Source organism: Dysidea avara, chromosome 3 (assembly GCF_963678975.1).
Source record: "Dysidea avara chromosome 3, odDysAvar1.4, whole genome shotgun sequence".
In the NCBI taxonomy this organism is placed as follows: Eukaryota; Metazoa; Porifera; class Demospongiae; order Dictyoceratida; family Dysideidae; genus Dysidea; species Dysidea avara.
Window position 1 is genome coordinate 25,327,782 of NC_089274.1, and position 14,031 is coordinate 25,341,812.

General features: G+C 37.9%; 1 long non-coding RNA gene across 1 annotated transcript; it reads right to left on the reverse strand.

Annotated features, from left to right (window-relative positions):
• Positions 1-4,002: 4,002 nt before the first annotated feature.
• LOC136250453 (uncharacterized) lies at positions 4,003-5,256 on the reverse strand. Its single transcript, XR_010698550.1, has 5 exons — positions 4,945-5,256; positions 4,856-4,884; positions 4,674-4,806; positions 4,191-4,255; positions 4,003-4,131 (listed from the first exon to the last, which is right to left on the reverse strand). It is a non-coding gene; the product is annotated as an uncharacterized lncRNA (long non-coding RNA).
• Positions 5,257-14,031: the final 8,775 nt, after the last annotated feature.

Sequence of the window (14,031 nt, forward strand, 5' to 3'; positions counted from 1 at the left end):
GCAACCACCAAAAACATGTAACTAGGTCAGGTTTACATTTTGTTGCCTAGCAACAGCTGCTATGGATTGTTGAACCGATTTTCAAGAAGATTGCAAGCTGCAACACATGTGCATACTCCTTGAGCATGCTAATCACAAGGAATTACTTAATAATGGTGTTAAAACATTAGAATTGCTGTTACTGCTTCCAAGTGGGAGACAAGATGTTGTATTAACATTTTAGTATAATATCTGTATATGTAATAGGATGGATGGTTGTGGTATTCGGGATTAATAGTTCTCACATTGTAAACAGGAAAGAAATAATGCTCAGCTTTGCCTCGCACTATTTTACTCCTTCATGTTCACAATGCTTGCACCATTAATCCCGAATACCATGGCCATCCATCCTATTGCAAATTAATCCGACAACCATAGCAACTGCTGCTAGGCAACAGAAATTTTTAAAAATCTTGCAAAAATTAATCACACTTAGCAACCATTGTTATGGCCTCAAAACGACTTTTACCTTAGCAACGGTTACCTAGCAACCATTGCCAAGCAACCATATTGTTGTTATACCTTGGGGCATTGATCACTATGGTAACAATAGTTGTCAAGTTGGACATTTACTTCTAACATAAACACTCTACACTATTTTAGCCAATCAAATTAGTATTATAGATCTTTGTCAAGGGACCTTGACAAACAAGTGTAATACTAATTCTGTTGGCTAATCACTTGACGTATTTCGATATAATACGTCAAGCTGCTATTGAGAGTATTATACAGTAACACATTCAGTTGTTGGATTATACTACAGATATCATGGTATTCAAAATATATACCAAAAGATATACATATTTATGAAAGGGTGCCATAGTGCGAGGTGAAGCCTCGCTTCACCTCGCACTATAACATCTTTTCTAAGTTTTTTATTCCGAATGCCATGATATCTGTAGTATAACATATACATATATATATATACAGTATATGCAGATGCAAATTGCAATGTTACCAGCACTGCACGTGTGTTTTAATTTGTGACAAGATTTGTGAAAAGGTACCTTTTCCACACATTTGACATACCAGCAAACTAAATGATGTAACATTTAACTCCTCATACCGATTAACTTGCTTTTAGTATCAAAATGTAGCCAAATACTGTAGTTACATTCATTGAAAATTTCAAGCAATTACATGCCATGATCAAAATTATGAAGCTTTAAAGTCCAAAAAAAATGGGTCAAATTTTGTATGTGAGAAAGGTACCTTTTCGCAAATCCGGTCACATTTACTAATGCAAAAATGAAAATAGTCAAAATTTGGTCCAACATCTTTGTATTGTAGTTCACTTCATCATAAGTAAGTAAAGGTGATAGCTTTTATTGATCATCAAGTAACCTACAATATTAATTTTAATATTGCTCTTAATTATGTCAGCATTATAATATATTTTTCTCCCATGTCCAAAACTCCAAATGCTTTAGAACAATATCATTTGTTAGCAACAATATTACATGTGACTGGTTATCAGTTTCTTTGCCTTGTCACTACTCAGTCTGGCAACTATCTACTGGCTTCTTTGGATGATAGATTGTTATGGAATTTCTTGCAGTGGTAAAATATTAGAAAGATCCAATCTATCATGACGTGAGCTAAATGAAGCATCTAGCATTCTTGTCTTGCAGAACTTTGCAATTCCATATTTGTATGAGATTATTCTGACATCAGCAAGTTGTACCAAAGGGTAATTTCTCAAAATTTAAACAGCTAACAGCCTATGAAGCATCTTATTGCAGCAACACCATATATGGAAATGGCTTAAATCAAGTATCACCCAATTATTAAGAAATAATTTTGATAAGGATACTGAAAGGCATGCACTGTATTAATAGGGAGCATGGATAATAGGAATTTTCAGCATCATGAAGATTGAGCTTTCCTTTATTGTGCATGCAGTATTTCAGATATAGTGTCACAGTGCTGTTGGGTGTCAGCCTTATGAAAGCACTGAAAAAATAGTCTTAGAGGCTTCCTGTCATCTTCAAAGTACATTTTAGCTATCTTGTTTGATTTTACAGAGAAAAAGTTGCAGTGGTACTTTTCCAAAGCTGGGTAAAAATCATTTGAAAGAAGGGCTTTTGTTTTTGTCAGGCCTGAATACATGGTGTAACTGTTAAAGTATAGTTCAAAATAACATGTTCATGAATAAATTTCAGCTGATTTGTCCATTGTAAGCAGCAGTATGCCCTATGTATGAAGTTAAAATCTTGGAAACTGCAATGATACTCTAAGGATTGTTGCAGTAGTGTTCAAATTTTTTTAGTAGTCCAAATCTATTCATTGCACCAGGGAAGGTGTCAATTTTGACAAACTGATTTAATCTCCTTAAAAGAGTACAAATTCTGAAATATAAGAGACATAAGACAGAAAGTGGTTGTATAATTTTATTGAGGGTTGAGGAAGGTTATCAAAATCATAGAATGGTTTAGTTTTAACAGCTTATTTTGTGCCCATCCGTTTTAGCAAATCCGTCTTTCCTGATCCAATAGCACCTTCAAGCAGCAGCAGTTGTAAATCTTTGCTAGTAGAGCTTTTCAATAAAGAAACAATATCAGATTTACATACTATGAGAGATTTTAGCTCCACAACTTCATCAACCTTGCCTAAACCTTTTGTCTGGGTTCCTTTCTGCATTTGCTTTTGTGTGGGCTGGTGTTTGTGATGAATCCAGCTGTGGATGCAATCTCTGCAGGTTGACCTATTTACTTGGTTAAACTTTGCAGCTACTGTAATATAATATCAAAAATTGGTTCATGTTAGGGCAGCGTTTTCTGCTACCACAGTATCAAGAGCAGGCCAAAAAATAAAGAAGTGAGCAATGTGAAGTTTGAAGAACATGGATGCCATTCTGGGAGTCTAGGAGCATGCCCCAAGCAAATATTTCAGGTTTTATACACTCTGAGATATGATTTTTACTGTGCTGGTACAGGTAAATATACAAATGTGAGTGTTCTATTAGGTTGGTTGACTGCTCTATTAAATTACTCCAATCTGAACCTTTCATGCCTTTGCAAACTAATGCAAAATCAAGACTCACGGTAGTGAGTCGCGCAGCCAAGAAACTACAAAGCGCACGCCCAATTAAAAGACGCACGGCCACTACTGTGAGTTATTTACGTGTAGGGCCGGTTTCGCAATATTAGTCCTAGATTACGCAACATCTCTCAATAGATTTGTATTGCGTTACGTGATAAAAAAATCTTTAGGAGTCGTCATCATAGTTTTCTTGCGACCTCGCTAAAATAAAAAAGTAACCATCGCAAAATAAAAAATAGGCGTATTTCACTTTATTTCTCTACCTTATGTTACAACTACTGTCACGTTATACCAGTCAACATAGTCGTGTTTGTATAGACTATAGTCCATCTAGCACTGACATTATCCAATCCTGGTTTGCCTATATGCGTATTTTCTTCAATCAAACCTCTAATCCCTACAATAACTTTTAAAGGCACGACGTGGACACAAACTCTAATGCCTGATAAACAAGTTGTGACAACGTGCTGAACCGTAAGTTCCCTAGGGATGGCGTTATAAGCAGAAATCTTTTAAATTCCATTTAGTGCCACACCCCATGCGAGCGTTTATAAATCGCCAGTTGTCTTATGGTGTGAAGAACAAAATCACTAGCGAAGGCGCTTTAAGCATACTCTTCAATTCTCTATTTACATGTAATTTTTAATAGATTAACCACAAAGGCCGATAAGGTGAATACAAAAGGTAACAAGCCTTTAGGGGTTACCACCTCTATGTAGTATTTACCATGTAGCTTGTGTTGTGGCTTTCACTAAGTATTATGCACACACAAATGGTGCAACAAAATTTTGTAATGGATTGCTCGAATGTGGTTGGTGGTGTTGTGGCTCGAATGTGGTTCGTGGTTTGCCAGTGACCATGTATGAGTTGGGGTTGTTCCACACAACTTACACAATATTCAAATTTCATGATGGCCATGAAAATTTCTTGTCATATAGTAAACATACAACAATGTGTAACAACGTTAATCAACATCACATCAAGACTTGACTAAAAATATTTCCAACAATAGTAATGATTTCTTGTATGTCAGTATGACGATACTGAGACCTGTAAAAGAATAAGCAGGCACTGAAGTTAACCTTAAATTAAACACTCATGCAACTGACCTGGAGCATTGGTCGCAACACAAAAAACACTTGTTTCGATATCTGATGACACAATCCAGCAGGCACTGAATTAAAAGAGAATGTACAAAAAATCAATATGCCGGGCTGTATCAATAATAGCATGGATAATCAAAATGAACAAAAATTATATCCCAGGCTAAGTGAATGAATAACATAACTGTTGGGTAAGCATGTCAAACCTGAACATTAGGACATTAGTCAAACAAAAGTACGCTATCACAACTTGGTGATAATACAATGTTTGTACCACTGGACTTCACACTGGTTGCCCAAAAATTGTGCCATTCCAGGACAACAGCATAATTATGAAACAAATAATTACTACAACACAGAAGGCTTACTGTTGCACTGTCTACACTGATATACCATAATTTAAAAACATAACAGGTAGGCATTAAATACAATACACTTAACATCTGGGTACTAGGAAAAAATCACTAACATCACAACATGTAAATTGACCTAGAAATTAACACCCTTGATGCCACTACAGTCTACACTGGATATTTGTTTGAAGCCATCAACACTATACCCGATACATCTGAGTAGACTGACCTGCAAATTCACATCACTAGTATACAGTGATAATTGATAACTACAAAAACAACAATTGCAATAATACATTCTTCTGTACGTCAACTGACCTGAAATTCATGACACTCGATACCGAGACCTGTAAAAGAATAAGCAGGCACTGAAGTCAACCTTAAATTAAACACACATGCAAACTGACCTGGAACATCGGTCGCAACACCAAAGACACCTGTTTCGATATCTGACGAAACAATCCAGCAGGCACTGAATTAAAAAGAGAATGTGCAAAAAATCAATATGCCAGGCTGTACCAATAAAGGATGGATAATCAAAATGAACTAAAAATATATATATCCCATATGCAGGTTAAGTGAGTAACATAACTGTTGGGTAAGCATGTAAACCAGAACATTAGGTCATTGGTCAAACAAAAGTACGCTATCACAAACTGGTCACTGATAATTGATAACTACAAAAACAACAATTGCAATAATACAATTCCTCTGAACGTTAACTGACCTGAAATTCATGACACCTATATCTTTGTTCTTGCATGGTCTCAACTTACATATGTACCATGATCACATTCAACTGCTAGTGGATAAACCAGTATGACCAGATGGCCTGCAAAAACCAACAGGCAGGTGTTAAATACAATACACCTAAAGCCTGGAATATGAAAAATATTATATAAGCATTATTCCACACTGATATAGTAATAGATTATAGGACGTTGTGGAACTTGCCTAAACGTGTAAACTCGAGGGGTCCGTAACGCAGTACTTAGATTTGAGATTTGAGAAATCTTAAGAAAAATTCAAGGTTTTGACTGAGATTTGAAAAGATTTTACAAGATTTTAAGATTTCAGTTAAGATTTGAAATACTATGTTGTAGTGCCGTGTTCTGTGCCTGGTATGAGTCGAGGTACGAGTCTACTGGAGAGGCTACTCTTTAGCTATTGCAATACTGCATACTACCAGCAATAGAGCTTAGTATATGTGGCTAATTTGCCTAGTTAAATTGGCGGCTTTTCCCGCTGACACGTAGCAAGTTAGCCTATAGCTAATGGAACTATTCCCAATGCATCTATACAGTTACCTCACATAGTAAGTAATCATGACTAAGAGCTAGCTCTCCTTGTAGTGATCTCAGTAGTGATTGAAAATGCCTAGATCTTGAGTTGTACATACTTCATTTGTACTGAGCAACCAAGATAGTGACATAGCAAACTACTTCAGTGCTGGTCACCGTAGCTAAAGCATTCAATCAAATCAAATAGCCCTGCATCCGCACATAAGCTCAGTAAATCTCACACTAGAGTTGGCAAAGCTTAATTATACTATTATTAACTACTAATTTGCCCTAGCTTTTCATGCCATACATGCATAGCTGTATTATAATACTGTACATGTATGCATCAAATAATATGTCTAAAATCATCATGTTTTGCCATGTCCATGCAAGTTGTGTACATTTTAACTATATCATTATGTAGACATCTCTTGCAACTGCTAACAGTTGGGCTGCATAATTGTCTTGATAATTGTGTACAGGAACTTCAGCATATCAATGGTGTAGTTGACTTCAGCAAATGTGGAATAATATGATATCAAAGATACCACACAATTAGATTTTACACATAGATTCCACACTTATATATAATATAACTTATAGTGCAACTGTCTTTGAGACTGTCTACCTGAGTTAGCAAAGTGATGTGGACATTGACCCATTGAGATATAAATTATTAGCTAGTATATATATATGCTTGTTAAAGTTTGTGCGTGTATTGTAAATTGTATGTATATACATACGTACATAAACTCAGCTAAGCGAAGGTATCAGATGCGTTCATGCATTTCACTCATATGATTAGTTTCTACCATACACATACACAATCTCACAACTTAATATCTAATACAAAAATGAGTACACGAGTTCCTTATGATTGATCATAGTTACAAGTTATAATTATTTATGAGTCAATACAACTTGAACAAAACCATTTGTTCAGTTTAAATTCGTTTAGGCGACCACTTATACACTCTGCATGATACCATTTCTTGCATTTATCGCAAGCAACCATCACTTCACCGGTATCTGGTCCTCCACATGTACAATAAACATTAACAGGGAACCACGTTGATGCCTTTCTTCTTTGCCTGATAATGGGGAAAACAGACATTTTCTGCGTTTCTAAACAATTAAGTAAATGACGTCTTAAATGTTTCTGGTCATATACAACAGTAGAGGGATTTTCTCCAAAGGCCAAAGCAGTGCAGTAGGCTGCAGCAAAAACTCCACAGTCTTTTGTTCCAGATTGTTTGTTAACCTTTGATAATTCAACCTTAAATTGATCTTTCTGAGTGTTCAAAAGGCTTGCTAGAATTACTTGTGTATCAATGCTTACAACAGAGTTTAGAGAGTCATATATTGTAATGTCTGCCTTCTCACAGTTCACTGTCGAAGCAACAACCCAATGGTTGTTGTTAATGTGAAAAATTTGTGCAGATCTTATCCCACTTTGAAATGGCTTGATATGGCTTCTTGATTGCAGTAGAATGGTATTTTGAAGACCTCCTATGTGTGGAAATTGTTGTTTTAGCAAAACCTGCACAGCATTTAAGTGCAGATCTGTCAGCCACTCATTATTGCACAGCATATTTCTTTCAGCCTTACACAAAACAAATGAACCAATTTTCAGCCATATTTCTGACTTTTTACATGTCTTTGCAGCTTCACTACTTTCCCCACCATTATCATAATCAATTACAATAGCTTCATCATGTACGCACGTCATTTGATCTCTCTTTAAAATCTTTTCACCACCAGAATCATCACTCTTCAGAACTTCCTTAGCAACAACATCTTCACTTTGTCCACAAAACTCAACCGTCTGAGTAAATGCTGTCATTTGGTCATCTTTTGGAAGCTCTTGGTCGCCAAAATTATTGCTCTGTTGACAAAGTTCTAAATCACTGACATCTACTGTCATGGTGGAACTTGCAGTAACTGTGTTGTTAACAGCCACATCATCAACTTGTTCATGACAACAGTCTGAACTGCCTGCAATCAATGTGTCCACTGCCATTGTGTCACTCTTGTTAGCTTTGTTAGCCACAGCATCATTATCCTGTTCATCATACTTCACAGCGGTAGTTTCCTTTGATTCATAAGTAGATGTGTATGGCTGTTTAAATCTAACTCTGAAGATGCGATCAGCTGAAACATATTCAGTTTCTTGAAATAGCCATATTGCAGTTGTTTTTCTAATAAGAACAACTTGTCCTTTCACGCTTACTTCAACAAATGGAGAAATCATTTGCTTTGCATTACTGCTAAGGCTGGCTAAATAACTATTAAGGTCATTATGACCTTTCAGTGTATACAATGGTATTGTGTCAGATTTCAATTTATCAACAGGCAGAGATCGCTGCATTTTTTGCAAAGTTTTATGAGAAGCTTTGCTAGCTTCTTTGGTCACCAGACCTCTATCACATGCTGATTGAATATCCTCAGATACCTCTTTGTGTGTTTCTGACCACACTTCCTTAATAATTTCTAGGGAATTGTCATCATTTTCATCAGTGCTGTCATCATGGCCATAGTCATCAATATTGTCAATATCATCATCGTCACCATTCTGCACACCAGCTAGATCTTCGGTCGTGTTTTCATTGTCCCACACAGAGTGTACTCTTAAAAGTTTGTCCATGCCAAGTTCACATAGGGTTTGTCTTGCTTTTGCTTTTGCTCTTTCCACAGCTTCAGAAATTTCATTGTCTTTGATGTCACTTAATGATGACACAGAAACTTTGTTCTTTCCCTCTTTATTGCGATGCCTTTGCACACTTGGAAACTTAACAGTCTCCTGCAATTCAGCTTGCAATGCAAGTTGGATATTCATTCGATGAAGCCTTCTGAGCAGACCTAGCATGCTAAAATTGAGTACAGTTGAAAAAACACTGCTCATGCTTCTGACTGTCCGAAACATTCTTTCACAAGTCTGGGACCCAAGCATCCAAGGTAAAAAATTTCTGGCATCACCATGAAAATGATCTCTAATAGTCAATGCATACACTATTATGGCATGTGCATTTAACTCTACACACATGTAACAATTACGTGTGATGAAGTTGTTTTTCAAGGTATAAGAGTGGTGGAGCATGATCCACTTACGCCAATACCGCAGAAAGAAATTTGCATACCAAATTTTCTCTATCCTGCTAATGCAATCTAAGCTTTTGTCCTCATAACTGTCTACAACATTTTGGATTAGTTCCACATAACATTTGGTTGCGAAAGCACCAGGTATTTTGTCGAGCAAGGGACATGCATTGATTATGTGCAATACTGCATCATAATTTTGCTTATCATGATGGTTTAAATCTCTTTCCCTTAGAAAATGATCTTCTTTACCATATTTAGAGTGCAACTGTTCTAAATGATGCACTCCAGCTCCAAAGGTTGGTCCCAATTTAAGATTAACCCGAGGGTTTAATAGCCGTGCCTTAAACTTTACTGCAATGTGGACCACATCTTGAACATATGAAATTGAAGTTGGATTGATGCAAAACCAATTCTTCCATGTTGAACTTATGTTAATTGAGGGCAAAGAAGGAAGGGTAAGATCATTGGGAGGATTTATCAGTGAAACTGATATTTTCATGGCCTTCATTACCCTAGAGTCTCCATCTCCCCCAAAGCTTATGACTGTAATGCCTCGTTTTGCACATTCTGAATATATGTGGTTCCAACGCTGTAGGACATGCTCAGCAGTAAACTTTTGGTCACTTCCAAAGCATGTCAAACAAAAGGGTGGCACATTAACCGCCAAAGGTTGTGCCATGTACACATATGCATACTTTGCAATAGATCCACTTTTGAACATATTCTCTATTGCTGAAAATGAAGTGGCTAAAAATGAGTCAACTAAAGGTAGGCCACAGTCATCAACAGGGAGGACAAAACCAACACACCTATCTGTCTCTGAGTCATAGTCCACCCTTCCAATTACTCTTGTTGCATCTTCCCCAATAGATACTATTTTAGGTGCATTGTGATCATTGATATGCTCAATCAAATCACTAAACCTAAATCTACCTTCGTCCATAATCTTGTACTGCGAATGAATTATTCTTTGCACAGTCCTGAGAGATGGCAGTGCATGAGGCATGTTCTGATGAATAAATTCATAGCACAGAGGACCACTGTAGATAAATAATGCTGTGGCAAACTTCTTGAGAAGCTCTGAATGCCTTCGTTGGGTTGGGTATTTACAGACATTTTTATCTGCATTCAGCAACATTTGTTTCACTATTGGGGTAAATCCATGACCACCACCCATATTGAAGGAATTTAAACCACACTGCTTTATTAGGTTTGATAACCTTTCATTCTCTTTAGCTAGAATTTCTATTTCATCTAAGATTTTGAAATAATCTGTAATTAAAGTTTGAGTGGGATCAAGTTCAACTTTTCTTTGCTTTCGAGAAGTGCAAAAAGTTTGATTTGCCCCTCCTTCTACACTGAAGGAGGGGCTTAGTGAAAAACCTGTTCTGGCTTGTCATTCAATGACACTGAGCTGCTAATGGTTTTAGCAACAGCTGGTTTGGTCAGGCATTGGCTTGCTGAAGGTGCAACTGATTGCTTAGAAAACAGTGTGGGTTGGTTAGGATCAACGACATTGTGTAGAGCAGCACACTTCCTGACATGCCTAGTCCAATTTGAAAGTATGAAACGGCTATTTTGAAGTTGCAAGCGAATTGATTTATTGCACATACCACAATTTACTGCAGCTGCAATTTTCCCATTGTTTTGACCTTTTACAACTACAGAGTAATGTGTTTTCTCCTTTAAGGAGCTCAGGTGCATTAATTTCGCTTTGCATATCCAGTCCTTTACGCTCTCAAGAACTTGACAACTAACATCATCCACTGACAATAAAGCCTGATTTGCAGCCTTGTCAACTAGCTTGGTCTTTTTAGCTGTTATGCATGGCTTGGTGTGCTGTGAACTAACTGCCTTGAGAGACAAATTTTTGCTCAATTGTTTGACCTCTTCAACAAATTTACAAATTCTAATGCGATGACCTGGCGGAAACTCAAATGGCAGTGAATTCATAGACTCCGGTGTGCAGCATGGTGGTAACATTTCTGGATTACTTTTGTGTGCCTTCTCGATATATCGCTCAATTGTACTTATACTGTTCCCCTCACCATCAGTTATGTCCATAGATGCTATTATCTTAAGTTCATCATATCCTGCTGCTTTCAGACAATTTGTGACATAAGTGGGCAACTGCTTGTCCATCAGTGCAAGTATATCAACTTCCAAACTGGTAGTGGATAGTGTCTGAGGTTGCTGCTCCATCTCCTGTTATCTTTCACTAAACAATAATAGATGAGATATATAGTAATTTAATCTGCTCGAATCTATTGAGCTAAGAGTGTGATATCATTTGGACACATTACTTGCTGGCATGGTAGAGTTAAGCTTACACATTACATAGTGCATGTTGCTACATAGCTAATTATAATTGGACAAAGCTTTCATACCTGAGCTTAATGATGTGGGATGCTGGCACAAGATACCAGTGCAGGAATATTCAAAAGCATGCAAATTCTTTGTAACCAAAACCTTCAGAAACTCCGTGTTGTGACTTGATCCACAGCCACATACAATCAAGACATGTGCCTATGGTTATGGAGCCATAACAGGGATTATTAGTCTTCTCTGTATTCTTCTTGCCAGCATGTCTCTGACTCCCTATACTGACAAAGGCTTTCAGTAGCCTTCACAGCTGAGGTCCCATATGAGTGAGATAACAAATTAAACTACATAGCAAATATCACTACTCATATCACTAAAAGCAGGGGTCCCACATGTGTAGCTAAACTTTTCATTTGCTGCATGAATGTTGACTAGTCTATATCGAGGTCTATACTATATCTAGGTCTATACTATATCTAGAATATAGAGATTGAGATGTGTTGATTATAATTACTGCATGATGATTTTCAAGAATGTGAATATTGACGAGACGCGAGACGAGACGTGCTAGCTACTCCTGATTTAGCTAAAGAGCTCACTAAAGAGATGTAGCTGTTAGCTATTGGAGTTTTATCTTGGCTATTATGTCAGGAGCAACATGAATCCGTACATGCACCATGCTCACTCTTTTCACAGGTGTGAATTCAGTATGTAGACTCACCTAACAAAGATCCGAGTCAGGGTCACTAACTAGCTTGTCCCAACGAGTTCGTCAAGTAGCTGAAGGCGTTGCGAAGAAGAAACAACCTCGGGAACAACTGGCTATATCTCTGGAAATGTACGTAGACTGCAAGAACCCAATAATCGCACAGTACACGTGGACGAACAGGCCTATAGGTGCAAGACAGCCGCAAGAAAACGTGTTAACAAGCAAGAGCTATAGTAAAATATCCAAACGTTTACTGAAATTTACTAACAAGATTAAGATTTGATTGTGGTAGTCTCAGATTCAAAGATTTCAGCGAGATTTTAAAGATTGTAAAAGATTGTCACGAAGATTAGGAAGATTTTAAAGATTCCATGGATTTTAATGGATTTTGCAGATTTCACAGAGATTCAGAGATTTGAGAAGATTCTTGTAGATTGCATGGGGATTCCAAGAGATTTGAATCTCGGATAAGTTAGATTTAAAGCGTGGCGGACCCCTCGTGTAAACTTGAACATGAGGACAACTGCATAACCTGGACACTTGGAATTGTCCAATACCTGATGAACAAGTTAGTACTAATGACATTCACTTCAACATTTTATCCCAGCTGGGTGAATCTCTTGTAACTGAGTAAAAAGGTGTTTGTTTTCCACCTGCAACCAAAGTTCTACATTTCGATCTGTGGTTGAGTGTACATAAACTGACCAGGAAAATCAGTATGCCATAGCCGGGGTATGGAAATGGTTCCTTTCCTTCTGTTGTGACATTACTTACACCTGACTGGTAAATGATCATCGATGTCCCCGTGGACCCAGGGCCGGAGGAGGGAAAATTGAGTTGGTCAGGCCATTGACTATAATGTTGAAATTGCTACTGTATACATGCCAATGAAAGAGGAGCTGTTGCACAGTGTGCGAAGCACACTCTGCGAAGTGCGAAGCACACTCTGCGAAGTGCGAAGCACACTCTGCGAAGTGCGAAGCACACTCTGCGAAGTGCGAAGCACACTCTGCGAAGTGCGAAGCACACTCTGCGAAGTGCGAAGCACACTCTGCGAAGTGCGAAGCACACTCTGCGAAGTGCGAAGCACACTCTGCGAAGTGCGAAGCACACTCTGCGAAGTGCGAAGCACACTCTGCGAAGTGCGAAGCACACTCTGCGAAGTGCGAAACACGAGCATTCTAGGGGGGTCTGGGGGCATGCCCCCACCGGAAATTTTTGAAAATTAGACACTCAGATATGCAATTTTAGTGATATTTCACTGCTAGCTAGCTATATAAATATGCTCAGGTCTATCTGTTGTTCTTCAGACTTTCTATACTATGTATAATTGTAGACCTGACATACAGGGGACACAGCATGAAACTTGCTGTATGGTTCATTTAGTTATAGCTAGCAATTAGAAGTTCAAGGGGGTCTGGGGGTACAACCCCCAGGAGCTGCAGAATTTTTGCAATTTAAAGGTTTGAAAATGCCTTAAAATTTAAAATTGATGCTAAATTTTAAAGTAAAACTAGCTAGCAAATTGCAATTTCCCCCAAAATTTCACAGGGAACCCATGCAGCATGGCCCCCTTTAGCTAGGATATAATTACTATACAGTGAATTCACACAGCTACAATAAAATGCTACACAGCTGTATACTACTATACTGGTTTGTATGAAGTGAACGGATTATCACGTAAATATACTGGTGGACAGTCACGAGACCAATCAGCATTCGAAAATGGCGCGATGTGGGTGAGACTGAGAGTTTGCTCGGTATCTCGACAGGACGAGTGGGTAGTTGAAGAGGAGTGATTTCTACTCAACATCTCATCCAGATGGCCACCATGTAATGTATGAGTGTGTAGCTTTTTGCCGAGGAATGAGGCATCTGGTTTGTCACTGCCAGCCCTTCGCCCAGTAAAGGAAGCCAAGAGAGACAAGCCAAGGAATGCTAATGATTATTTTATGAAGATTGAATTGTGATATAAGTGTACTGGTTTAGAATCAAAGAAGGCACCTGCCTTACACGTGATAAATGCCAACTGTCAGCACACGTGATACTGTACGTAGAACCCACAATCATTTCTGTACAAAACG